The following is a 27,168-nucleotide window of genomic DNA, read 5'->3' on the forward strand; positions in this document are numbered from 1 at the left end:
TTAATAAGGTACTTGTTTTGTTTGGGAGTGGCAGTTGTCATAAATTTTCACCTTGATTCATTCTGACTTCTTCCCTGGACCTAGAAGTAACTCCTAAGAGAAGTGTGTGTGAATGCACACTGAACCGGTCCAGCTGAAAAACAAATGTTTATGGTAAACTTTTATGTGGTTTCCTGCAGGAACCCGGAATTGAAATTGTAAAAGTTTTCCAAAAAAAACCCAACAAAAACATCAATCTATTGCACTTGTCTGGGATGGGATGAGTGAATTCAAAGTAAACCTGTTTGACAAAAAAAAGTCAGAATGAAAAGAAAGTCGTTGGTGCTGAGTTTACAGACAACTGAGTTTAGTCACATGGTGCACAAAGTTTGTTGTGAAGTTTTGCCTGAAGTCACTCAACAAAAAAAAGTTTAACAGAACAAACTCTGTAACTTCTTCCGCTAAACCACACCCAGAACTACTTCTGCATGCACACAGTAAGTTTGTTTTTTTTAAAAGAAATCAATGTAAAGCATCTTTTGCACTTTAGTTAAACATCAGGATCAATTTGCGAATTTGGTTTGCTCTGGATGGAACAGAGTGCAGAGAGTAGAACTGAGAGACAGAGCGCGGGAGGACTGGTCAGAGACCCAGACAGAAATTGAGACGCAAGGCTTAATGCAGACAGAAGCAGAAACTGAGGAAACGCGGAGAATCAAAGGGTATAATAGGGACAGTGCCACACTCCACATCAGACAAGGACGGGATAAACATAAACGGTTGTACCGGAGAGCATTGGTGATGGGAAACGTGGAAAATCGAACCAGATTGGCAGGAGATGAAAAGGATCCGACACAAATATAAAAAGATTAATAATAGGTGCGATGTCTTAGCCCCGAAAAAAAAAAGCAGGTACTTGGGCAGCAGTAAACCCAAGGAGCGATGGGTAGAAAGTCTGGCATTCGGAGACAGAAATTCTAAAAAAAAGCAAGCAGGGGGAACCTGGAAGGGAACGGCATTAAGATGCAAATTAAAAGGTGCAGAGACCACCAGAATCAGGAGCAGACAAGGACTACCCCAATGCAACTACTGAGAGGGAATTTGAAGAGGAGAATCGAAGGGGATCGATAAGGATAGGCAGATTGAGATAATAAAAGTAGGGACCGCGAATCAGACAGAGGAACATGAAGCTTGAGAGTTCTGAGAGATGCCCGACCGACTGTGACTCGACAAACACCCGGAGGAGTGAGAACAGATTCCGAGTCTTACGGTGTGGAAAGTGATGCTCTGACCCTGAACTGGATACATATACGCTGCCAGCTCTCCAAGGCTGACATCCCTCCAATTTGCAATTGCACAGGCCCCCGAAAGCCTTTTGCTGGGTGATTCGTTCAGATTTGACCGAGAAGGAAATAGACTACCTTTCTGTTTGAAAGCTATAAATCGCAGTTTAACCTTGAGCCGAATTGTCTGACACCTTTCGATCTTAAAGAAAAGTAATAGGATTTTGATTTTTTAAAACAAAACTATTGTTTTTAAATGGTCATTTTATTTTTGCACCAACCACATGGATTAATGAATTAGATTTTCTAAAACAATTCTTGTGTGTACACACTTCTGTATTTTTATTACAAACAAAAACAGAAATTGCTGGAAAAGCTCAGCAGGTCTGGCAGCATCTGTGGAGAGAAATGAGAATTATTGTTTCGGCCAGTGACCCTCAACGCTCATCATTTTTATTGTTTATTGTAAAAGTTTGGAAGCAGCAAAGTTTCAAAGTTCTTTTTTCATTTTTCTTCTGATAGACTGAGGGTTGTATTCATCAGGTGGGCTGTTGTTTCGGTTCTATTTCTCTCTTGTGTATAAAACATTGTTCCCGTCACAACCGCGCTCAACTTGTTCAGAACTGGACTGAGGGAAGATCTGGCTGCTCTCGACTTTAGGCAGGCAGGTCGGGAAGCTGTGTAAACATTATATTAACGTAAGAACCGTTCCCTCTTTTTTTTTCCGAAATCATACTGAGACCAGGTAGAAGCGCTTTCTCACCTCCGCAGCCACTGGAGGGCGTGATGTAAACAACTTGTGTCTCAAAGTAACAGATGGACAACAACTCTGGTGACTTTAAAAGTTGGATATACTCTCGAGAATGTAAGTGAATACACTTTTATGTTTCCGTTTTGGTTGACAACACTGTGATCAATATTAAACTGCCATCCAGACCGTTTGAAAATCGGAGCGGCCAGATTATTCATCTTCCAAGGAACTGACTGGAACAAATACATCTGCTGTGACAGAAATGTCTGGAGAAACTTAGGCTCAGCAGCATCCGTGGACATGGGCTCAAAACGTTGACCCTGCTTTCTCTCCATAGATGCTGCCAGACTTGCTGAGTTTCGCCCAGCAATTTCTGTTTTTAGTTCAAATCTTCAGCATTTGCAGTTGTTTGTTTTCATTCCCACTGTAGTTGGACAGACCATCAGTAGAATGAAAACTCTTGATGATAAAGAATTGCTGACTTACTGAAATAAAGGATTGTTTAGAATTTTAAATGGGTGAAGTTTAGAATTTTAAATGGGTGAATAGATGAGGAATATTAGAAGCAGTTTTTCAAGACATTAGAAACTAAGCTAATTGCAGGACGATCAAATAATGTGAAACCCCAGAATGGTGAATTGACGTTAGTTGTTATAGAGTCATAGAGTCATAAAGCTGTACAGCATGGAAGCAGACCCTCCAGTCCAACTCGTCAATGCCGATCAGCTATCCTAAGTAAATCTAGACCCATTTGCAAGCATTTCGCTCATATCCCTCTAAACCTTTCCTATTCATGTACCCATCCCTGATGCCTTTTAAATATAATTCTACCAGCTTCCACCATTTCCACTGGCAGCTCATTCCATACGTACACCACTCTCAGTGTGAAAAAGTTGTCTCATTAGGTCCCTTTTAAATGTTTCCCGTCTCACCTTTAGCCTGTACCCTCTAGTTTTGAACTACCCTATCCTGGGGAAAAGACCGAGACTATTCATCTTATTGATGCTCTTCATGATTTTATAAACTTCTGCAAGGTTACCTCTCAGCCTCTGATGCTTTCGGAGCTCTACTTAAAGTACCATTCCACAGGCTTTCCTCACAGAACTGTTGGCCTGTGGACATAAAATTCAACTAATATGTGGGATTGGAGAGGGGGTCATTTTATGAGATAAGGTTAGACTGGCTGAGCCTGTATCCATTGGATTTATCAGAATAATCTTTTAATTTATTCAGGAGATGTAGGCTTCAACAATAATAACCTGAACCTAATTTAGGATGCTGCTTTCTTGAACCACATGACCCACAATGCTGTTAAGGAGGGAATTCAAGGATTTGACCCAATGATACTGAAGGAATGGTAATATATTTCCTGGTCTGGGTGGTGAGTGGCTTGAAGGGGAATTTGCAGGAAGTAGTGGTTTTGGATGTAGGTTTGCTCACTGAGCTGGAACGTTTGTTTTCAGGCATTTTGTCACCATGCTAGAGAATTCCTAGAAGCATGGCATTCCAACTGGAACTCCATCAATAAACACATTGACTTGGATGCCATTTACCACCACTGAGAAAAAGAACAGGAAATGACACCACCACAGAAAATGACATCATCCAACCAAGGAAACTTAAACACATACATAGAAAGCGGGCCATGCAACCAGTGCTTCATCTGAAGCCTCACTTATGTTGTTACCTAGTGTGGTGATGAAAATGTTTGAAAACGAACCTTCCAGCTCAGTGAACAAACCCATATCCAGAACCTCAACCTGAGCTACAAATCTTCTCAAAACTCGCTAGCAGTGGTTTTCCCCTGCCCTTATCCTTGAGGTGGAAGTGGTAGTGGATTTGGAAGGTCTTTGATGAGTTTCTGTAGTGCATTTTACAAATGGCATCCTGCTGCTACTTAGCATCAGTTGTGGAGACAGTGGATGCTTAAGGGTGTCGTGCTAATCAAGCCGGTTGCTTTGCTCTGGATGGAGTCAAGCTTCTTGATTATTATTCAAGCTATACTCAGACATGTGGGAGTATACAATCACATTTCAGGCATGTGTCAGGTAGATAATGGACAGGTTTTAGAGAATTAGGAGGTGTGTTACTTGACTGCAGATCAGAAATAAAAGCAGATAATGCTCAATGCTAGAGATAGATATCTCACTACAACTGTGGAGATAGAAACAAAGTTAACATTTTGAGTATAGTCACTATTCTTTGGAACTGAATGACACCTTTTATGCTGCTGACAAAGGAGAAGGACCAACGAATGGAACAACTAGTGAGGATGCCAAAGGAGGTGCTCGTGCTGGTAAATCAAAGGTTGCAATATAAAATAGGTGTTAATGATAGGCTTGAATAGGAGAAAATTGGTCAGCTTTCCTGAGAGCAAATCCAACAAGTCATGGGGCGGGGAGGGATGATATAATCAAAATAGAGAACTGTGTTCATGTTTTAAAGCTTTTGAACTCAGTGTTGAATTCTGAAAGTGCTGAAGTGAAAAACAACATTGCATTTTCTCTTATGAAAGATGGCCATTGCCTGTGACTTGTGACACAAATGCTAATTGCAACTTATCAGCATTTGGGCAGGGACCAATTCACTATCTGAGGAGTTGTGAATGATTGTGAACATTGTGCAATGAGTAAATATCCCCAACTTCTAACCTTACTATGGGGAATATCATTAATGAAAGAGCTGAAGATGCTTGGGTATAGGACACTACTTTAACTGGAATTTAACTCTTTTTTTTCCATGTTTGAGCTGAGGATGTAATGAAATCAGGAGCTGAGTGGCCCTGGCAGAACCAAACTAAGCATCAGTGAGCAGGTTATTGCTAAGCACATACTGCCTGATAATACTATTAATGATCTCTTCCATCACTTTATTGATGTCAAGTGTTGACCAGTAATTGGCTAGTTTTGATTTGCCATTCTTTGGTATTAAGGACATACTTATGCAACTTTCCATACTGATAGGTGCCCGTATTGTAGCTATACTGGAACAACTTAGCTAGGAGTATGGCACGTTCTGGAGCATGACTCATCAGTGTTATTGTTGTAAGGACTCATAGCCATTAGATTATCCAGTAACAGCTGTTTCTTGATATCACTTGGAGTGAATCAAATTGTCATTAATTATGCCAGAGATCTTTGGAAGAGTAGGATTCTGAGGGGCATTTACTAGGGTAAATGCTGAAGGGTTACTCCCTCTGATAGGAGAAACTCGAACTTGGGGACATAGATTATAAATAAAGGGTCACCTATTAAAGGTGGAATTGAGAACAAACTTTTTACTTTCAGAGGTTTGAGAGTTTGCAGAACTCACTTTCCTAGAGAGCATTGAAGGTGAAATCATTGACTATTTTTATAGATAGATTCAAATTTTATCATGGATAGGTAGGGATGTGTATTTGAGGGCACAGTCACATCTGCCTGAATGTATTAATTGTTGGAGAAAGTGAGGACTGCAGATGCTGGAGATCAGAGCTGAAAATGTGTTGCTGGAAAAGCGCAGCAGGTCAGGCAGCATCCAAGGAGCAGGAGAATCGACGTTTCGGGCATGAGCCCTTCTTTCCAGCAACACATTTTCAGCTCTGTATTAATTGTTGGGGCAGGCTCAATGGACTAAATGGCCTACTCCTACTCCTCACTCATGTTTCCATGTATGATTTGTCTTTCACTGCTTTAGTTTTTTGTCAAATGGTAGGACATTGCAGCATACACTTTATACAATTAGTATTGGCACAAATTTTATGGTTTAATGATTCTTACTAAGTTTCTTGAATGTTCAACCAATGGCTACAGCCGTCTGTTGGAAATACACAGTAAGAAGTTACTTTTATCAATAAAGACATGGATAGCTGTATAAAGTGATTTATACCTCAGCTAACCTTGCATACTACAAGAATAGCATACTTACATGGGAAAAGTTGAGACATTTTAACCCGAGGGAAGACAACAAAAATAAAATTCTGGATCTGGACAAGATGTGGGAAAAGTTTAATAAACTCATAGTACAGAAATGATCAATTCAAGGTGCAATTAAATCATGACAATATGGCCAAAGAGAACAGGTTCACAATGGTCAACTAATATCGGGAATCATAATCATTGTAAGTCTTTGTGTGATTTGAGCCTGAGATAAGCCTAAGCTGATATTATTTTTTTCTGTCATGTTTCCATGAAGACTAGCAAGATTTCTCATCATGTCATCCCACGATACTTCACTAACTATCTATCTCACTCTCAGGTCCAATTCTAGCCTGATTCTACCACTAGTCGTAGCTGGAATAACTTATCACTGACTGCATATCCCAGGAAAGACTAGCATCCCTGATAAGCATGGCATCTTTAAAATGTCATTACACACCAAGATAATTTATGGAAGTTAGCTCGCTGAGCTGGAAGGTTTGTTTTCAGCCGTGTCTTCACCATGACTAGGTAACATCATCATGATAGCCCACAAACTTACCAACATACTTAAACAGTGACTAACGAACCTAAAAGATCCATTAGATACTACCAGCAAAACTGTCATTTACAAAATACCATGCAAGAAGTGTAAAAAACACTAAATGGACAAACAAACAGGAAACTTGCCACCAGGATACATTAACACCAACTAGCCACCAAAAGACATGACCCGCTATCACTGGTTTCCATACATACAGACAAAGAAGGACATCACTTTGACTGGGACAACACACACACAGGTGAAACAAAGACATGCACGAGAATTCTTAGAGGCATGGCATTCTAACCAGAACTCCATCAATAAAGACATCAACTTAGATCCTATCTACCATACCTTGAAAAGAAAACCAGAAATGACATCACCCACCTTAAGAAACCAAGACCTATAAATAGAGGGGCGCGACTTACCACCAGTGCTTCACCGGACAGTCTCACTGATGATGTTACCATAACATGGTCTGAAAATAACCTTCCAGCTCAGTGAGCTAACTTACATACTTATCATTAACCAAGATAAATGTCAAGCTGCCTACTTAGAAGTGCTGCCCCTGCTGAGTGACCAACACAGAGTAATACATTGAAATTACATCGTGCACGTTGAACTTTTCTCATCCCTGCCCGACATTAACAAAGTTATTTTGCATCCAAGAACAAAAAAGCATAAAGAATAATGCAGGCCCTTCAGCCCTCCACGCCTGCACCAACACATTTTGCTCTTCCATACTAAAACAGTCTTCACTTACAGGATCCGTATCTCTCTATTCACTTCCTATTCATGTATTCATCCAGGTGCTCCTTGAATGCTGCTATTGTGCTGCTTTCACCACCTCTCTAGCAGTATGTTCCAGGCACTCACCACCCTTTGTGTGAAAAACCTGCTTCCCACATCTGTTTAATCACCTCACCTCTCCCCCCCCCCCCCCCCCCCTACACACACACACACACACACCTTGAACCTATGTCTCTTAGTAATTCAATCCTCCACCCTAGGAAAAAGCCTCCTAATTTCCAATCTATCCATGCCATTCACAATCTTCTATCAGGTTGCTTCTCAACCTCCTGCATTCCAGTAGAAAATAAACCCAGTTAATCCAATCTTTCTTCATAGCTAAAATCTCCAATACCACGCAACATCCTAGTAAACCCTTTCTGCACCCTCTTCAAAGCATCCACATCCTCTGGAGTGTGGTGACCAGAACTGTGTACAATATTCTAAGTGCGGCTTAACTGAAGTTCTATAAAGCTGCAGCATAACTTGCCTATTCACTAGTGTATTTCATAATTTTCACAGTGCAGTTGCAGAGGGAATAGGCTCTGTGTCCCATACCCTGAGAAATGACACATGAACTATGTTAATTGTGGATAGAACCACCACTTTACAAGGTGATACCATCTACTTCTCTAAGTTGTCTCTGAGCACTCTTCAAGGACCGATGACAAGGTAGATATTGTTGTTGACCAGCATATGAACCCTAAATATTTGTGCGCTGTGTGCATTTCATATTTACTATGATATGATTACAAATGAAAAGTACTTGCATTCTGCAACTATACGATTGAAACATTTCTCCCTTCACTGGTCTCCCATCCAGCTGAAGCGAAAATCCACAGCAATCCTCACAACAGCTGTGCTATACCAAGGGAGGGTAGCACTGTGTAAGAGCACTAAGCTATGCTGAGGTACCCGTAAGACGGGGATTAATGGAAATGGGAATAGTTCATTTCTGTTTGCATAGCTAAATCTGTATTGTGTGAAAGTATATTTGTGGATGATTTTTGTTACACACTGTTTCGGTTGAGCCCATAATTCATGTTTTCCATGCGTATTTCAGTGATGGAGGAGAATGATGAGACATGAATTCAAGGAGTGGTCTCTAGTTCTCCATGGAGGACAGACTGCCTCAGAATTAAAGAATCATGGCTATTGTCTGGTTGTATACCAACTCCACTTTCATAGAATGGTAGCCTTTCTAGTTCTTATGGTGGAGTTTTCTGCTTCATTGATTGGCATAATATGAATGACAAGAATCTTCATGTTGAAAGAAAAGGTTTCCTCTTTTCCACTTAAGTTTGAAACAGCAAATTCAGAATTCCCATCAAGCAGGGAATACCTTATTTCTATGCATTTTATTTCATTATTAGCCCAACTTGTACTGTTTCTAAATCAGAAATTGCCGGACAAACCCGACATGTCTGGCATCATCTGTGGAGAGAAAACAGAGTTAACATTTGAGTCCAATGACTCTAAAGGTTCTGAAGAAGGGTCACTGGATTCAAAATATCAACCCTGTTTTCTCCCAATAGATACTGCCAGACCTGCTGAGTTTCTGCAGCAATTTCTATTTTTATTTGTTTGACATTCCAGTACCTGCAATTCTTTGTTTTGTTATAGTATTGCCAATTCTAAGCTACTTTCAATGTTCCTCTCTTTAATTGAGAAACTAGCTGGCATCACTTCCCAGATGGAAGTCAGAGCAGTTACCTTGAGACAGCAGCTTGCTACTTGCTTCTCTGGGCCTTTATTCAACTCCATGTTCATTGTAATGCCTTGACATGCTCTCCAGCCACTACACTCATCTAAGCAAGTTGGAAAGCTTCATTCTGATTCTTGGACCAATGCATACCTCACTTCAACCCTTCAGGTCTTCACTTTATGACATGCATGCTTCTGTCAGATCATTCTGTGTGCAGGACCATGCATGATCTCATACATCCACATGGGATGCATGAGAGAGCATTTTATGGCTCTTAGTTTTATTACTTGTTGTTCACTCACTTTTCACTTACTCAGAGGCTGCTAACCTATATGGCGTGCATTAAGTTTTCTATCTGTGATGCAGGACCATAGGAGTGAAAGACAGGTACTGGCTTGCAGCCTCTGAAGTGGTCTGCAACTGGGGTTTAAGGATGGCACCAGTGGCGTGAATGTCACAAGTCCGAGCTGTGGCGAGTACATCTGGCTCTTCTTTCTCATGATGCTGTGAGATGGGTGCAGATATGTTGTTTGCATAATTAATGCAATGAAGAGCAACAGTGGGAAAAGTCACTGTTGCACCATGGTGGATCAGCCGTCATAAATCTCACACTGTATCAAAAATGGGAAAATTAAGCCTTATATGTTGTTTTATGTATAATATCTGGAATCTGTCTATTCTACAAAAACATATGCCCTGTCATCCTGGTTCCCACTGCAGAGTGAAAAATCTGAATCCCATGATATTTTGGTTTGTCTCCAATAAAGTAATTGGATTGCACAGCCTCTTTCCTGCCACCCATCCAATTGACCGTGATGTCTGCCTAATCAAAATTCAGTCCCATTGTGTTGCTGAATAATTAATTTATTATTTGTTAATGCAGGGAAAATGAGAAAGAAGAATTCTAAAAGATTTGGGTGTAAATTCTCAAAAACATTTAAAGGAGAGCAAGACTGACCCGAAGTTTGTGGAACCAGAAAATGAGACAAATTGCAAGGTAAAGTAATGCTTTTTAAATCTTGACTGTTCATGTTTGAAATAAAAATACTGGTATTACTCTATGATGAAGAAAATAGATGATTTATAAAAGTGCATGACTTGAGGCCTGAGCCACTAACATTTTGCTGAAAATATTATGAAATAAACATTAATAATCACAATAACCTGGTCTATCATTAACTCCCACTGTGCTGCCAGAAATGTAATACAGTGGGATTTTCATGCCCATTTCCTGAAAGTGAGTCCATTGAGGCTGAGACTAGTTTTGTGGCGCCTGCCTAAAGGTGATGGGTGACAGTAGTGGGTCAGGAGAGGACTAGTGGTGGGGGTGCTTGGTATCTGCACCAGCGACTTTCCTCAAGCTAAAAGTAATGGCAGTGTTCGATGAAAAGAATAACATTTTCAGTGTTTTAAAAATTTACAGATGTTAGGAGTAGGTGCGGAGGTGTACTGTATGGCTCTTCCAGCCTCCCCAGTAGGGATCTTTACTTCAAATTCATTTTCACACACAATCCCAAGATCTGACTCTAGTCAAAGTGACACTTCAAACTTTAATACTCTTCGTCTTCATTCTTAGCAGTATATGATGACATGATTATATCTCAGGTTGTGATGACAGGAAATACATTGAATGGTCTAATCCTATAATTTCTGATCCATTTGAACAACCTTGCTTACATTTGAGCTGATGTATTGCATTCTTGACATAATGAAGCACTGAAGAAATTAGTTCAAATCCCACTCTGACAGCTGGCAGATTTTAAGTTCAGTAAGTAAATTGGGAATTCAAAACTAGTGGTCATCATGAAACCTTTTTCAATTGTCATGAAAAACACATCCGCTTCACTGATATATTTCAAGGAAAGAGATCTGCCAACCTTACCTGGAGTGATCTATATATGAGTCGAGAGTGTGGTGCTGGAAAAGCACAGCAGGTCAGACAGTGTCCAAGGAGCAGGAAAATCGACTTTTCGGGCGAAAGCCCTTCATCAGGAATGTTTCTGCTCCTTGGATGCTGCCTGACCTGCTGTGCATTTCAAGCACCACACTCTCAACTCTAATCTCCAGCATCTGTAGTCCTCACTTTTGCCTATCTAATGTATATATGACACCAGACTCAAAGTAATGTGGTTGACTCATAAATGACCTCTGAAATGAACCAGCAATGTGCTCAGCTATATCTAAAAGCTTCAAAGTTGTAAAGGAATAAAACTGGACAAATCACTTGGCACCAACTGGGCACAAAAAGTTACAGTGAGGAACTCAACCCTTCTGGCTCTGTGAATTTCATCAAGGGACTTGTGCCAAAATTGGGAAGGCTTTCCCAAGGTATATCCCAAGGCTTTCACAAGCCAGGGCTCATCAGCTCCCACCGCTTTTCTTTTCTTTCTTTTCTTTTTTTCTCTTTTATTTTGGCTATTGAGGGAGTGCACGAGGTCAATTCCTGGAATGGCGGGATTACTTTACACTGAAAGACTGGAGCAACTGGGCTTGTATACCCTTGAGTTTAGAAGACTGAGAGGGGATCTGATTGCGACATATAAGATTATTAGAAGATTGGACACTCTGGAGACAGGAAACATGTTTCCGCTGATGGGTGAGTGCTGAACCAGAGGACACAGCTTAAAAATATGGGGTAGACCATTTAGGACAGAGATGAGGAGAAACTTCTTCACCCAGAGAGTGGTGGCTGTGTGGAATACTCTGCCCCAGAGGGCAGTGGAGGCCCAGTCTCTGGATCCATTTAGGAAAGAGTTGGATAGAGCTCTCAAGGATTGTGGAATCAAGGGTTACGGAGATAAGGCAGGAACAGGATACTGATTAAGGATGATCAGCCATGATCATATTGAATGGTGGTGCAGGCTCGAAGGGCAGAATGGCCTATTCCTGCACCTATTGTCTATTGTCTATTGTTTCCTACAAACTAGTGAAGCAACAGTCTATCATTGTGATATACACAGATATACCTTGCAGACAATACTCCAAACATCACCATCATCACCGTTCACTATATAATGTCCCACCAGGACAGATCCAAAGAATTAGCAGCAAAGTACTATGCAGTTAGAAATGCGTTGCCCTAGAAGTCCTCAACATTAAGTCCTGACTAAATGTCATGGCATCAGGTCACACATGGACAGGGAAATTACCACCATCCACCTCGGCTAATGAATCAGTACTCTTCTGTGTTAAACACCAATTGGAAGAAGCTCTGATGGTGGTGTTATGTCTGTAGTTGGGTGTTTGTTTCCCTTTTAAGGTAGCAGATCAGGTGACCTGGAGGCAGGAGCAAAGGGAGGAAGTCTAAGACCGACTGTGGAGCTGAAAGGAGGAGCAATAAAGTATTCTCCATTTAAGTTTACCCTCCACCTACTTCATCAAGATGGCAGTGGAGTAGAGGTTCCTGAGCCAGGGCTCATCGGCTCCCACCGCTTTTCTTTTCTTTCTTTTCTTTTTTTCTCTCTTATTGTTTCCTTCTCTTTTCCTTTACTTAAACCTCTTGTCCTGAGCTTGGAAGGCATTGGTGGTGCGAACCATTTGGTGGTGATCAGTGAGCTCCGAGCACATTCCAATGAGCTCTTATTACCTTTTCCGGGATTAACATGCGACCTGACATCAGAATTGGTAACTGCTACATGAGCAAAAGTGACATTTGTGAGGTAGGCCCAAGGGCAAAAGAATGCTTTTGAGGATCAGCAACTTTGTTGTTGGTCGAGTCCCATACTGGGAGTGTCAAAGCAGTGACAGGAGTGGATCACATCTACACCAAAGTGGGCCCGAGAGGAGAGATGCAACTCTGATAATGGTGGGATCAGTGCAGGCAGCAGCGAGGCAGTGGTGGAGGAGAATCAGCCCAGCAATGAAAGATGACACCTAAAGAGTGACAACTTGAACATTGATTGTGTCCAGCGTAGATGATGACGAGGCGGTGGAGGAGGGAGGGTGGTACAGATGTCATTGATGATGAGCTGGCTCAGGACTTTTGGACTCCCTTTAAGCTAAATCTTCCTTTTTTCCTCATCTTCTTAAACTGTTCAAAACTAATAACCTGATCTAACCAGATCATGTTGACAGTGGAAAAGCCTTTCACAGTAATTTACTGTTTTTTTCATCATTCGTCATTCATGTACTATTCATGGTTCTAGTGAACCATAAACATAATAATTGGTGACAAGAATGGGATCAGGACACAAACCGCGTGCAAATGCCGTTTTTGTTTGTCGAAGGAAGGATGTCACCTAGACTACGAAAATGGCGCGGGATTGTGGAGGTAATGTCAAGGCAAGCAGTGATGAGGGGACTCAGGCCACAGCTGCCTGCTGAAGAAGGGAGTACTCAGCCAGGATTTATGGAAGTCATTGTGAAGAGGGAAGTATTCACCCAGGATTTACGGAAATCGTTGTGAAGAGCGAGTGCGCAGCCAGAATTTACTAAAACTGGTTGGCATGGTGGCTCAGTGATTAGCACTGCTGCTTCATAGCTCCAGGGACCCAGGTTTGATTCCACCCTCAGGTGTTTGAGTATGTGGAGTTTGCTCTTTCCCCCGGGTCTGCGTGGGTTTCTTCCAGGTGCTCCGGTTTCCTCTCACAGTCGAAAGGTGTGCAGGGTAGGTGGATTAGCCAGGCTAAATTGCTTAAGTGTCTAGCAATGTACTTGTTAGATGAATTAGTGATAGAAAATGCAGGGTTACGGGAATAGGGTGGGTAGGGTTGGGATGCTCTTGGGTGGGTTGGACTCAATGAATGGCTGAATGGCCTGCTTCCACACTGTAGGGATTCAATGATTCTATCACAAACAAAAACAGAAGTTACTGGAAAATCTCAGCAGGTCTGGCAGTACCTGTGAAGAGAAATCGAAGCTAATGTTTCGGTGTCCGGTGACCCTTCCTCAGAACTTCTGTTTTTGTTTCTGATTTACAGCATCCGCAGTTCTTTCGCTACAATGATTCTGTGTTGTGAAGAGTGAGTACTTAGCCAGGAGCTTAACAAATTCATCACGGAGACCAGTCACGAGGGACTCGGGCTGTTGTCGATGCCAGAGCAGAGTGATACACTAACACACTCAGTGAGAGATCAGCTGATGTGGACAGTGTTCACTGAGGGGACTTGGAATGTGAATGGCTACTCGACTCGAGTGTTGGGAAAACAACATGTGGCTGATTTGGAATGATGGGAGCATTTGACGAAGGGAATGCATGTTGGAAACTGTACACCAAACATTTTGATGCATATTTAATCATGAATAAAGTAGCTGAAGACATAATGATACCGATTTTCTTGAATACAGTTGGGATCAAGGCCTGCACGATTCTAAGGAGTCTGTTGCAACCAAAGAAACCCACGGAGAAGACATAACAAGAACTATGTGAAGTGTTGGGGAGTTATTTTGCTTCAAGGCCACAAATGATTGAGGAATGTTCCTGTTTTTATAAATAGGGACATCATGAATCACAGTCCATTATCTAATTTGTGACTGCCTTGAAGAGATTAGCAGTAAATCAAATTCAGATGGTTCCTCCAAGATACCTTGTGGGACTATTTGGCTAGTGGCCTTCAACACAAACCCATACAACTGAAGCTACTAACAGTGATGTGGACAGAGTTATTTGTCTCTGAGTTAGGTATGGCCATACCCAGGTAGGCGATAACAGCAGGATCACAGTGCAATGACAGCCTATCAGAGAGACACGTATCTACAGAACAACAGGAGTTTTCAGAAGTCTTGGAGACTGAACTAGAAAAGGTTCCTGAGACAAGGAGATGGTCTTTGAGGGACCACCATCCCCCTGAAAGACTGAAAACCTGATAATGTTGAAAAGTATTATTTTCTTTTTCCAAGTGTTTTTTTGTAAATATTCCTGACGTTGCAAGAATGTTAGCTAAAATGCTTGTGTAATAGTTGTAACTATTGGATATATTGATAAGGGGAGTATGGAAGTAAAGGTATTATGTTTGTAGCTTGGAGTGCTACCTCTTTAAGAGAGTGGATCAGGTGACTCGGAGGCAAATGCTGAACAGGCAATCTAAGACCAACTATGGAGCTGAGACAACGCATGATAAAGTATTCCCTGTTCAAGTTTACCGTCCATCTAACTCGTGTTCTATTTATGGTCCTAGTGAACCACAAACGTAATACGTGGCAAAGGTGCAGAATGCACTCTGAGTGGGGGTTTCAATATGTCTCTTTAAGAGTGCTCAGAAATAGCACTATTGACAGCTGGCTGTGTTCCAAAGGACAAAGCTACAAGACTGGGTTGTAGCAGGGAGGGAACCAACAAGAGGGAAAAGTCTACTTAGTCTCATCCTCACCGTTTGATCTTGCTTTAACAGTATAATATCCTATCTTCACAGTGATGATACTCTCCTGCTGTTTCTGTGACACTACCAGCATGAAAAACAAGATAGATTTTGAATTGGGCTAGCAACTCAAAACTGGGCATCCCTGAGGCTCAGTGGATCATCCACGACAGAAGAATGTTTGTGGTGGTGTACATTCTTGACTAGGATTTAAATATAGGAGATATGATCAAAAAGTTCAAGATGGCATGAAAATTATTATTCATGGTAAATAGTGAGGAGGACAGCATAAAGCTCAGGAGGATATCAATGGACTGTCAGATGGGCAGAGCTATGTTAAATTGAATTCATCTTGGAAAGTGTGAAGTAAAGCACTTTAGGAGAGCTAACAAGGCAGGAGATTGCATTATTAATAGTAGGACCCAGGAAAGTACTGAAGATCAGAGGGATCTTGGTGTGCATATCCACAGATTCCCAAACGTAATAGGTCAGATGGATAAAATGGTTAAGACGACTACTTTGGAATGCCCATATTCATCAAGACATGTAATACAACAGTATGAAGTTATGATGCAACTTTGTATTATTAGGCCAAAAGTGGAGGACTGCATGCAACTCTGGTCACCACATTGTAGGGTTGCACCTACAAGGACTCAATGAATTACTAATCTAATGTATTGCTATGGATAGGAGAAAGAGAGGACTGCAGATGCTGGAGATCAGAGTCGAGAGTATGGTGCTAGAAAAGCACAGCAGGTCAGGCAGCATCCAAGGAGCAAACGAATCAACATTTCATCAGGAATGATGAAGGGCTTATGCCCAAAGCCTTGATTCTGTTGCTCCTCGGATGCTGTCTGACCTGCTGTGCTTTTCCAGCACCATACTCTTAATGCTACAGATACAAATAGAGTCATAGAGTCAAATAGATGTACAGCATGGAAACAGACCTTACGGTCCAACTCGTCCATGCTGACCAGATATCCCAAACCAATCTAGTCCCCATCTGCCAGCACCCGGCCCGTATCCCTCCAAACCCTTCCTATTCATATACCCATCCAAATGCCTTTTAAATGCTGCAGTTGTACCAGCCTCCACCACTTCCTCTGGCAGCTCATTCCATACATGTCCCACCATCTGTGTGAAAAAGTTGCCGCATAGGTCTCTTTTATATCTTTCCCCTCTCACCCTAAACCTATGCCCTCTAGTTCTGGACTCACCGACCCCAGGGAAAAGACTGTCTATTTATCCTATCCATGCCCCTCATAATTTTGTAAACCTCTATAAGGTCACCCCTCAACCTCTGACACTTCAGGGAAAACAGCCCCAGTCTGTTCAGCCTCTCCCTATAGCTCAAATCCTCCAACCCTGGCAACATCCTTGTAAATCTTTTCTGAACCCTTTCAAGTTTCACAACATCTTTCCGATAGGAAGGAGACCAGAGTTGCATGCAATATTCCAACAGTGGCCTAACCAATGTCCTGTACAGCCACAACATGACCTCCCAACCCCTGTGCTCAATACTCTGACTAATAAAAGAAAGCATACCAAACGCCTTCTTCACTATCCTATCTACCTGTGACTCCACTTTCAAGGAGCTATGAACCTGTACTCCAAGGTCTCTTTGTTCAGCAACACTCCCTAGAACCTTACTATTACATGTATACGTCCCGCTAAGATTTGTTTTCCCAAAATGCATCACCTCTCATTTATCTGAATTAAACTCCATCTGCCACTTCTCAGCCCATTGGCCCATCTGGTCAAGATCCTGTTGTAATCTGAGGTAACCCTCTTCGCTGTCCACTACACTTACAATTTTGGTTTCATCTACAAACTTACTAACTGTACCTCTTATGCTCACATCCAAATCATTTATGTAAATGACAAAAAGTAGTGGACCCAGCACCGATCCTTGTGGCACTCCACTGGTCACAGGCCTCTAATCTGAAAAACAACCCTCCACCATTACTCTCTGTCTTCTACCTTTGAGCCAGTTCTGCATCCAAACGGCTAGTTCTCCCTGTATTCCGTGAGGTCTAACCTTGCTAACCAGTCTCCCATGGGGGACCTTGTGAAACGCGTTACTGAAGTCCATATAGATCACATCTACCGCTCTGCCCTCACCAATCCTCTTTGTTGCTTCTTCAAAAAACTCTATCAAGTTTGTAAGATATGATTTCCCAAACACAAAGCCATGTTGACTATCCCTAATTAGTCCTTGCCTTTCCAAATACATGTACAATGTTTAAACCGTTGCAGCAGTTTGGAGAAGGCTCTTGAGGGAGTGACTAGTGCTCAAGGACACAGTTTTTGATAAAGAGATCTCCTAATTAAGATGGAAATGAGGAGAATTTCTTTCTGTTAGAAGGTGTCAGTCTATGAAACAGTGTGTTTTCCCAGGTTGGTGCCTAGGCTGGAGGATCTGAGCTATGAGGATAAATTGCTGGGTTTGTTGGAAGTGTAAAGGTTGAGCAGCACCTGATAGAGGTACATACGATTATGAAGGGCATATATAGAGTAGATAGGAAGCTACTTTTTTGATTAGTAGAGGAGTCAAAACCAAGGTAAGAGGTAAAAGATAAAAGAATAGTTGAGGGAAGTTTTCATGCAGAGGGTGGAAGGAGTCTGTAACTCACTGCCTAAAAGAGTGGTTGAGACAGAAGCCCTCATAAAATGTCAATAGACATAATAAAGTGCAAAGCCGGATTGCCTTGGTCAGGCTTGGGATTTTGATATGTGTCTCCAAGATGAGATCATTTTGGGCTCACTTTGTAATTTTAGGTGGGGCAAATGGTTAGTAGTTAACTTGACAGGTCAAGGTGGATGAGGCGAAATGCTTGGTTGAGGTGAAAACAGTAACACTAAAAGAACTGATTGAATTTGGAGGGACATTAAGAGATAAATTCAGCGGATCATAGCAGTTGGAAAATGCACCATAAGGGGAACTGAGACAATTACAGTGATGTTGGAATATACCTATTAATGGTGCTATGAGGAATGTGGCCAACAATATCAAATTAAGACAAATGGATACAGTCAGTCTAGTAAAGGGAGTTTTATATCAGCAAAAGGAGAAAACTATAATTTAGAGAACATTGTATTGAAGGAACAGTTTTTTGGGGAGCTTACAGGGTGCAATGAAGGCTAAAGTAAGGCAAAGTTAAAAATCACACAATGCCAGGTTATAATTCAACAGGTTTATTTGAAAATACAAGCTTTCAGAGTGCTGACCCTTCATCAGGTCACTAGCTATCTGACAAAGGAGCAGCGCTCTGAAAGCTTGTACTTTCAAATAAACCTGTTGGACTATAACTTGGTGTTGTGTGAGTTTTAACTTTTATCCACCCCAGCCCAACACTGGCACCTCCACATCAAAATAAGGCAAGACAGATGAGAAGAGAAGAAAAAGGTGAGAGATCATGGCCAAGAAAATGACAGCAATGAAATAGAGCTAATGGTTCTTGGCAGCTGCCACATGCATCAGCAAGATCATTCAGATTGCAATATTAACATTCAGGTGCTAGAGATAGAATAAGCCCATTCACTAGAATCATTGGATTGATGAATGGAGTCACCAGTTGATTTAACAATTTTCTGCTAGGAACTTGCTGGTTGGAAGCAGGGCCTTTCACAAAAAATTAATGAAGTCATGGTGGTGTAGTGAGAATGTCACTCAACTAATAATCCAATTTAATGAAAACTGAAAGAACTGCAGATGTTGGAATTCAGGAACGAAAACAGAAATTGCTAGAACAGCTCAGCAGGTCTTGCAGCATCTGTGGAGATAAATCGGAGTTAATGTTTCAGGTCCAGTGACCAGTCTATTCAGAGGAAGGGTAACTGGACCTGAAACGTTAACTCTGATTTCTCTCCACAGATGCTGCCAGACCCACTAAACTTTTCCAGCAATTTCTATTTTTGAATCAAAATTAATGCTCTGGGTACAAATGTTTAAATTTATTGGCACCAGATTGGAGGAGGTTCACTTGACTGATTCCTGGAATGGATGGGGTTAGTATGAGAAAAGGTTGGATATACATTCAGTAGAGTTTAGAAGAATGGGAGGTGATTTTACTGAAACGTATGAAATCCTGAGGAGGCTAGACAAGGTGAATACGTTTTCCTCAACAGCATTGGAGGCAGGGCCATTGAATATTTAAAAGGTTGAGTTAGAAAGATCTTGATTAACAAGGTAGCCAAAAGGTATTGGGTGTAGGCAGGAAGTTGGAGTTGAGCTCATATTACAATCAAGAATGATCTCATTGAGTGGTGGAGCATGTTCAGGAGGCTGAATGGTGTATTACTGCTCCTAATTAATATCTTTTAAATTGACTAATTAATTATTAAAACCTGTAACTTAAAAATAGTCTTAATAGCGGCAGTATGAAACTATAGAAACAATCCTGTTTACCGCATGTAGGTAGGAAGAGAGATGGGGATTTAAGGCAGAAATTCAGGGAACTAGGGTGGAAGCTTGGACAAACAGAGTTGTTATCTCTGGTTTGTTGCTCATGCCATGTGCTAGCAAGGCAAGGAATAGGGAGAGAGAGGAGTTGAACATGTGGCTACAGGGATGGTGCAGCAGGGAGGGTTTTGGATTCCTGGATAATTGGGGTTCTTTCTGGGGTACGTGGAACTTCTACAAACAGGATGGTCTTCACCTGAACCAGAGAGTTACCAATATGCTGGGGTGGGGGGGGGGAATTTGCTAATGGGTTTAAACTAGTTCAGCAGGGGGATGAGAACTCAAATTGTAGTTCGAGTATAGAGGTGATTGAGAGTAGGGAGGTCCAAAATAAGGTTTCAGGATCGCAAGAGGGCACTGGTTAGCAAGAAGTTGGTTGAAGTCTGTCTTTGTCAATGCCAGGAGCATCCGGAATAAGGTGGATCAACTTGCAGCATGGGTCAGTGCCTGGAATTTCGATGTTATGGCCTTTTCAGAGACATGGGTAGAGCGGGGACAGGAATGGTTATTGCAGGTTCGGGGATTTAGATGTTTCAGTAAGAACAGAGAAGGTGGTAAAAGAGGTGAGGGTGTGGCATTGTTAGTCAAGGACAGTATTACGGCTACAGAAAGGACGTTTGAGGACTCGTCAACTGAGGTTATATTGGGCTGAGATTAGAGCTGAAAATGTGTTGCTGGAAAAGCGCAGCAGGTCAGGCAGCATCCAGGGAACAGGAGAATCGACGTTTCGGGCATAAGCCCTTCTTCAGGAATGAGGAAAGTTTGTCCAGCAGGCTAAGATAAAAGGTAGGGAGGAGGGACTTGGGGGAGGGGCGTCGGAAATGTGATAGATGGAAAGAGGTTAAGGTGAGGGTGATAGGTCAGACTGGGGTGGGTGCAGAGAGGTCAGGAAGAAGATTGCAGGTTAGGAAGGCGGTGCTGAATTCGATGGATTTGACTGAGACAAGGTGGGGGGAGGGGAAATGAGGAAACTGGTGAAATCCGAGTTCATCCCTTGTGGTTGGAGGGTTCCTAGGCTGAAGATGAGGCGCTCTTCCTCCAACCGTCGTGTTGTTGTGGTCTGGCGATGGAGGAGTCCAAAGACCTGCATATCCTTGGTGGAGTGGGAGGGGGAGTTGAAGTGTTGAGCCACAGGTTGGTTGGATTGGTTGGTCCGGGAGTCCCAGAGGTGTTCTCTGAAACGCTCCGTAAGTAGGCGGCCTGTCTCCCCAATATAGAGGAGGCCACATCGGGTGCAGAGGATGCAATAGATGCTGTGTGTGGAGGTGCAGGTGAATCTGTGGCGGATATGGAAGTTTCCTTTGGGGCCTTGGAGGGAGGTGAGGGGGGAGGTGTGGGCGCAAGTCTTGCACCTCCTGTGGTTGCGGTTTGCACCCCAGTCTGACCTATCACCCTCACCTTGACCTCTTTCCACCTATCACATTTCCGACGCCCCTCCCCCAAGTCCCTCCTCCCTACCTTTTATCTTAGCCTGCTGGACAAACTTTCCTCATTCCTGAAGAAGGGCTTATGCCTGAAACGTCGATTCTCCTGTTCCCTGGATGCTGCCTGACCTGCTGCGCTTTTCCAGCAACACATTTTCAGCTCTGATCTCCAGCATCTGCAGACATCACTTTCTCCTGAGATTAGAAACAGGAAAAGAGAGGGGAGTTTTATATAGCCTCCAAAGAGTTCCAGAGATGTACAGAAAAGGATATCAAAGATGATTCTCGATAGGAGCGAGAGTGACAGGGTAGTTGTTATCGGGGACTTCAAATATTGACTGGGAATACTATAGTTCAAGTACTTTAGATAGGTCAGTTTTTGTCCATTGCATGTAGGAGGGTTTTCTGACACAGTATGTAGACAGGCCAACAAAGGACAAGGCCACATTAAATTCGGTACTGGGTAATAAACCCGGCCAGGTGTTAGATTTGGAGGGAAGTGAGCACTTTGGTTATAGTGACCACAATTCAGTTATGTTTGTTTTAACGATGGAAAGGGATAGGTATACATCGGAGGGTAAGAGATACAGCTGGGAGAAAGATAATTAAATTACGATGTGATTAGACAAGTTTTCAGATGCATAGGATGGGGAAGGAAACTGCAGGGGGTGGGCACAACAGAAATGTGGAGCTTATACAAGGAACAGCTACTGTGTGTCATTGATAAGTATGTGTCTGTCAGGCAGAGAGGACGTGGTCGAGCAAGGGAGTCATGGTTTACTAAGGAAGTTGAATCTCCTGTCAAGAAGAAGAGGAAGAAGGCTTATGTTAGGATGACATGTGAAGGCTCAGTTAGGGAGATTGAGAGTGACAAGGTGGTCAATAAAGACCTAAGGAGAGAGCTAAGACACGTGAGGGGGGGACATGAGAAGATGTTGGCGGATAGGAGTGGGAAAATTCTAAAGCTTTCTATAGGTATATAAGGGATAAAAGAATGACTAGGATAAGATTAGGGCCAATCAAGGACAGTGGTGGGAAATTATGCGTGGAGTCAAAGGAGATAGGGGAAGCATTACATGAATATTTTTCATCAATATTCATACTGGAAAAAAAGTGCTGTTGAGGAGAATACTGAGAAACAGGCTACTAGACTAGATGGGATTGAGTTCTCAAAGGAGTCAGTGTTAGAAATTCCGGAAAGTGTGAAAATAGGTAAATCTCTTGGGCCGAATGGGATTTATCCGAGAATTCTCTGGGAAGCCAGGGAGGACATTGCTGAGCCTTTGGCTTTGATCTTTATGTTCTCATTGTCTACAGAAATAGTACCAGAAGACTGGAGGATAGCAAATGTTGTCCCCTTTTCAAGAAGGGCAGTAGCGAGAACCCTGGAAACTATAGACCAGTGAGCCTTAGTTCCGTTGTGGGTAAGTGTTAGAAAAGGTTATAAGAGATAGGATTTATTCTCATCTAGAGAGTAATAAGTTGATTAGGGATAGTCAACACGGTTTTGTGAGGGGTAGGTCATTGCATCACAAACCTTACTGAGTTCTTTGAGAAGGTGACCAAACAGGTGGATGAGGGTAAAGCCATTAATGTGGTGGATATGGATTTCAGTAAAACATTTGGTAAGGTTGCCTATGGTAGGCTACTGCACAAAATATGGAGGCATGGGATTGAGGACAATTTAGCAGTTTGGATCAGAAATTGGCTCACTGAAAGAAGACAGAGGGTGGTGTTTGATGGGAAATGTTCATCTTGGAGTTCAGTTACTAGTGGTGTACCGCAAGTATCTGTTTTGGGTCCACTACTGTTTGTCATTTTTATAAATGATCTGGACGAGGGCTTGGAAGAATGGGTTAGTAAATTTGCAGATGACACTAATGTCAGTTGTGGACACTAAGCTGTAGGTAGTGCCAAAGAATGTTGTTGGTTACAGAGGGGCATAAATAAGCTACAGAGCTGGGCTGAGAGATGGCAAATGGAGTTTAATGCAGAAAAATGTGAGGTGATTCACTTTGGAAGGAGTAACAGGAATGCAGTGTACTGGGCGAATGGTAAGATTCTTGGTAGTGTAGATGAGCAGAGAGACCTCGGTGCCCATGTACATAGATCCCTCAAAGTTGCCACCCAGGTTTATAGGGCTGTTAAGAAGTGTGTTAGCTTTTAGTGTTAGAGGGATCAAGTTTCAGAACAATGAGGTCATGCTGCAGCTGTACAAAATTTTGGTGTGGCCGCAGTTGGAGTATTGCATACAGTTCTGGTCACCACATTGTAGGAAGTTTGTGGAAGCTTTGGAAAGGATTCAGAGGAGATTTACAAGGATGTTGCCAGGTATGAAGGGAAGGTCTTATGAGGAAAGGTTGAGGGACTTGAGGCAGTTTTCGTTAGAGAGAAGAAGGTTGAGAAGTGACTTAATTGAGACGTATAAGATAATCAGTGGGTTAGATTGGGTGGACAGTGAGAGCCTTTTTCCTAGGATGGTGATGGCTAGCACAAGGAGCATAGCTTCAAATTGAGGGGTGATGTATATAGGACAGATGTCAGAGGTAGTTTCTTTACTCAGAGAGTAATAACAGTGTGGAACTTACTGCCTGCAACAGTTGCAGACTTGCCTACTTTACAGGCATTTCAATGGTCATTGAATAGGCATATGGATGAGTATATGGAATAGTGTAGGTTAGATGGGTTTCTGATTGGTTTCACAGGGCAGCACAACATAGAGGGCTGAAGGGCCTGTACTGCACTGTAATATTCTATGTTCTATGTCCTGCATGGAAGGAATTAAATCATCGTAAGTGGTTTGGCCTTTTTATGACTCTAGATCCACAGCAATTAACTCTGTTTTGACTCCTAACTGCCTTCTGAAATAGCCTCACAAACCATTGGTTGTAGCAAACCTTACAGAAAAGTTAAAAAGGAATAGCATTTAATAGGCCACTGTCATAAAGAATGAGTTCAGAAACAAATATGGCATAACCAGCCCTATCAATCATTAAAAGTGATACTAACATGTGGAACTTTGCCAAAATTAGAAGAACCATCTCTGAGCTTTACATTGTCATACTCACCAAATAACATCTTAAAGTCACTGACCTGAGCACCACAATTCATCTTCCTGGATGCACCCTGTTGGTGGGACAAACAGGGAAAGAGGTGCCACAGTGCTGTACAGTTGCGAGGGACTTGTCTGATTTGCACTCGCTATCATGTAGACTTATGGAATTAAGTCTAAAATGGGCTGGACAAATCCCTATATAAAAACAGAATGCTGGAGAAATTCAACTTGTGTGGTAGCATTGGTGGAGTGATAAACAGAGTAAACATTCTGAGTGTGATATGACTCTTCATTGGAAAACGTCCTACTAATTCCCATCTACTTGCAGTTCACACAAATCACAAAATATTACTGCCTAAAATGGAATGCTATTTGGAACAAGCACCGATAATGGCAAATGATTTCAACAAGGTCACCCAGGTGGACATCATAAAATATGAGATCTCTGATTGGGACTGTTAATCTGGACCAGTTAGGGACAGCTCTGACTGACATATAAAAAGAGGAGTGTCAAACATTCTGACCCTCTGAAAGCTGATTCTGAGAGTTGAACTAGTGTCAAGGACACTCCACATGTAAATAAAGGGTGACTTTGTGACAGGATACCAGCCTCTGTGGAGTTATTTCAGCAAGAGTACAGAATCAAATCTGGGAGTGGGACTGAAATATCCATAAACCAGATACAGGTAGTTCTTCTATAACACAATGGTTGCATTTTTGTGCAACCGTGTGTTATAGCAAAATCATGCTTTAGAAACAACACTTAGAGTATTGGTGCTATAATTGGGTTACTGCCAACAATCTTTTAAAAGTTTGCACTTAATAAACAATGTGCCCAATTCGTCAGTTGTGTTACAGCAACTCGCGTTAATGAAACACACATTATTGCAGAACAACCTGTCGCTTCATTAGAATCACTATTGGCTGAGTCCTGAAAGACATGTCAGTGCTGAAGAAAGGTCACGGGATTCGAGATGTTAACTCTGTTTTCGCGCTACAGATGCTGTCAGACCTGCTGAGTTTCTCCAGCAATGTCTGTTAGTATTTGTTTCACATCTTAAGCATTTTGAGTACTTTGCTTTATTGTAGACATTTCTGCTATACTGAGTCTACGGCAGGTGGTGAGGAATGCAACAAGAGGGAAAAATCGACTGGATCATGTCTTTGTCAATCTACCTATTGTTAGTACATCTATCCATGACAAATACTATTAATATAGAGTCCTTGTGAAGACAAAGTCTCATCTACGCACTGAGCAAGAGTGGCAGTTAGAGTGACTGCTCTTGATATCAAGCCAGAATTTCATCAAATTTGGCATCAAGCGCTCCAGCAAAATTGAAATCAATGAGAATCATGGGTAAAATTCTCAACTGGTTAGAAATGTAATCAGCACAAAAAAATATGTGTTTGTTGGAGGCTAAATAAATCAGTGCCAGAACATTGTGCAGGAGTTTCTCAAGATCATATCCCAGGTCCAACAACCTTCAAAGGCTTCATCAGTGATCTTCCTTCAATCGTAAGGTCAAAAGCAGAGATTGCACATGCACACACTGATGAGAAACCAGGGGAAAGTAAGGACGACAGATGCTGAAGATCAGAGTTGAGAGTATGGTGCTAGAAAAGCACAGCAGGTCAGGCAGCATCCAAGGAACAGGAGAATCAACGTTTCGAGCATAAGCTCTTCATCAGCATTCCTGATGAAGGCCTTTGCCTGAAAAGTTGAATCTCCTGTTCCTTGGATGCTGCCTGACCTGCCGGGCTTTTCCAGCACCACACTGATGAGAAACCATTCAAGCAGATGGTTGCATATTGTGCAGTGACATTTATGTGTCCATAAGAGAGACCTGGACAACATTCAAGCTTGGACTGATAAGTGGCAAGTAATTCCTACCCTTTAAATGCCAGGCAATGACCATTTCCAACAAGTATTAATCTAACGATTGCCTCTTGACAATCAATGGCATTACCATCATAGAATCCATCATTATTTAAATCCTGGGATTACCATTGATGAGAACAAGAACTAGCCATATAAATACTATAGTTGCAAGGGAGGGTTAGAGGCTAGGAATTATAAGGTGAGTGACTCCCTAGATTTTGTTTGCCATCTACAATGCACAAGTAAGGCGTGTGCAGAAATTGTCTTGTTGAGTACAGCTCAATAAACTTAGCACATGCCAGAATAAATGAGCTACTTGATCAGTACCTTATCTACCAACTGAAATATTAATTTCCTCTCCAATCAATGCACTGCACCAGTAATGTTTACCGTAGACTAAATGCACTTCATCAACTCACTTTCTCAAAGACACCTACCAACCTCATGATTTCTTGAAGATCAAAGGCAACAGGTTTATGAGAACATCAGCAGCTGCAAGTTTCCCTCCAAGTCTCATGTCATCCTGACTTGGAACTGAAATGCAGTTCCTTCATTCACTGGGTCAAGCATCCTGGAGCTCCTTTTCTTAGCAGCATTGTAGGAATGCTTGTACCAATTATAATGCAATAGTTCAAAAAGGCAGCTCATGATTACATTCTCAAGGGCAACGAGGGATGGGCAAACAATGCTAGGTTAGGCAACAATACGCACTCCATCCTGTGTAATAATAATAAAAAAGAAACAGAATGCAAGACTAAATGTAAAATAGTGACTGCAAAATTTGATAAATGACTTTTTCATAATAATCGATATTTTAGTGTTGTTTCTCATTTTGCATATTGGGAAAAATGAATGACAGATGGGGATAATTTTCTGCATAAACACTAATATTGAAGAGCCTTACTCATTGCCAGTATATCTAAGAAACCTTTGGGTGTGTTACTGCTAATTTTGGGATGTGCATTGACCATGGGCACGATTCCATCTTGTTTGTACACGTTTGGAGGATGGAGACAAATTGAAGAGATTTTAATTCAGTTGGATTTTTTCCAGTTTTCTTGTACTAAACCTCTGTTCTACTTGAAAATTTCTCTGTAGCTAATGT

General features: G+C 41.9%; 1 protein-coding gene across 2 annotated transcripts in view; it reads left to right on the top strand.

Moving 5' to 3' along the window:
* The first annotated feature begins 1,995 nt into the window (after window positions 1-1,995).
* Window positions 1,996-27,168, top strand: part of st18 (ST18 C2H2C-type zinc finger transcription factor) — a 429,006-nt gene continuing 403,833 nt past the window's right edge. For both annotated transcript variants that reach the window (XM_043688314.2, XM_087986407.1), the window contains exons 1-2: window positions 1,996-2,127; window positions 9,831-9,944. The gene's annotated coding sequence lies outside the window, so the exon portion shown is untranslated. The remainder of the gene's footprint in view (window positions 2,128-9,830; window positions 9,945-27,168) is intronic.

The sequence above is a fragment of the Chiloscyllium plagiosum genome, unplaced genomic scaffold (assembly GCF_037043375.1).
Source record: "Chiloscyllium plagiosum isolate Xiang-an unplaced genomic scaffold, Cpla_swu_hap1 HiC_scaffold_4, whole genome shotgun sequence".
Taxonomy (NCBI): domain Eukaryota; kingdom Metazoa; phylum Chordata; class Chondrichthyes; order Orectolobiformes; family Hemiscylliidae; genus Chiloscyllium; species Chiloscyllium plagiosum.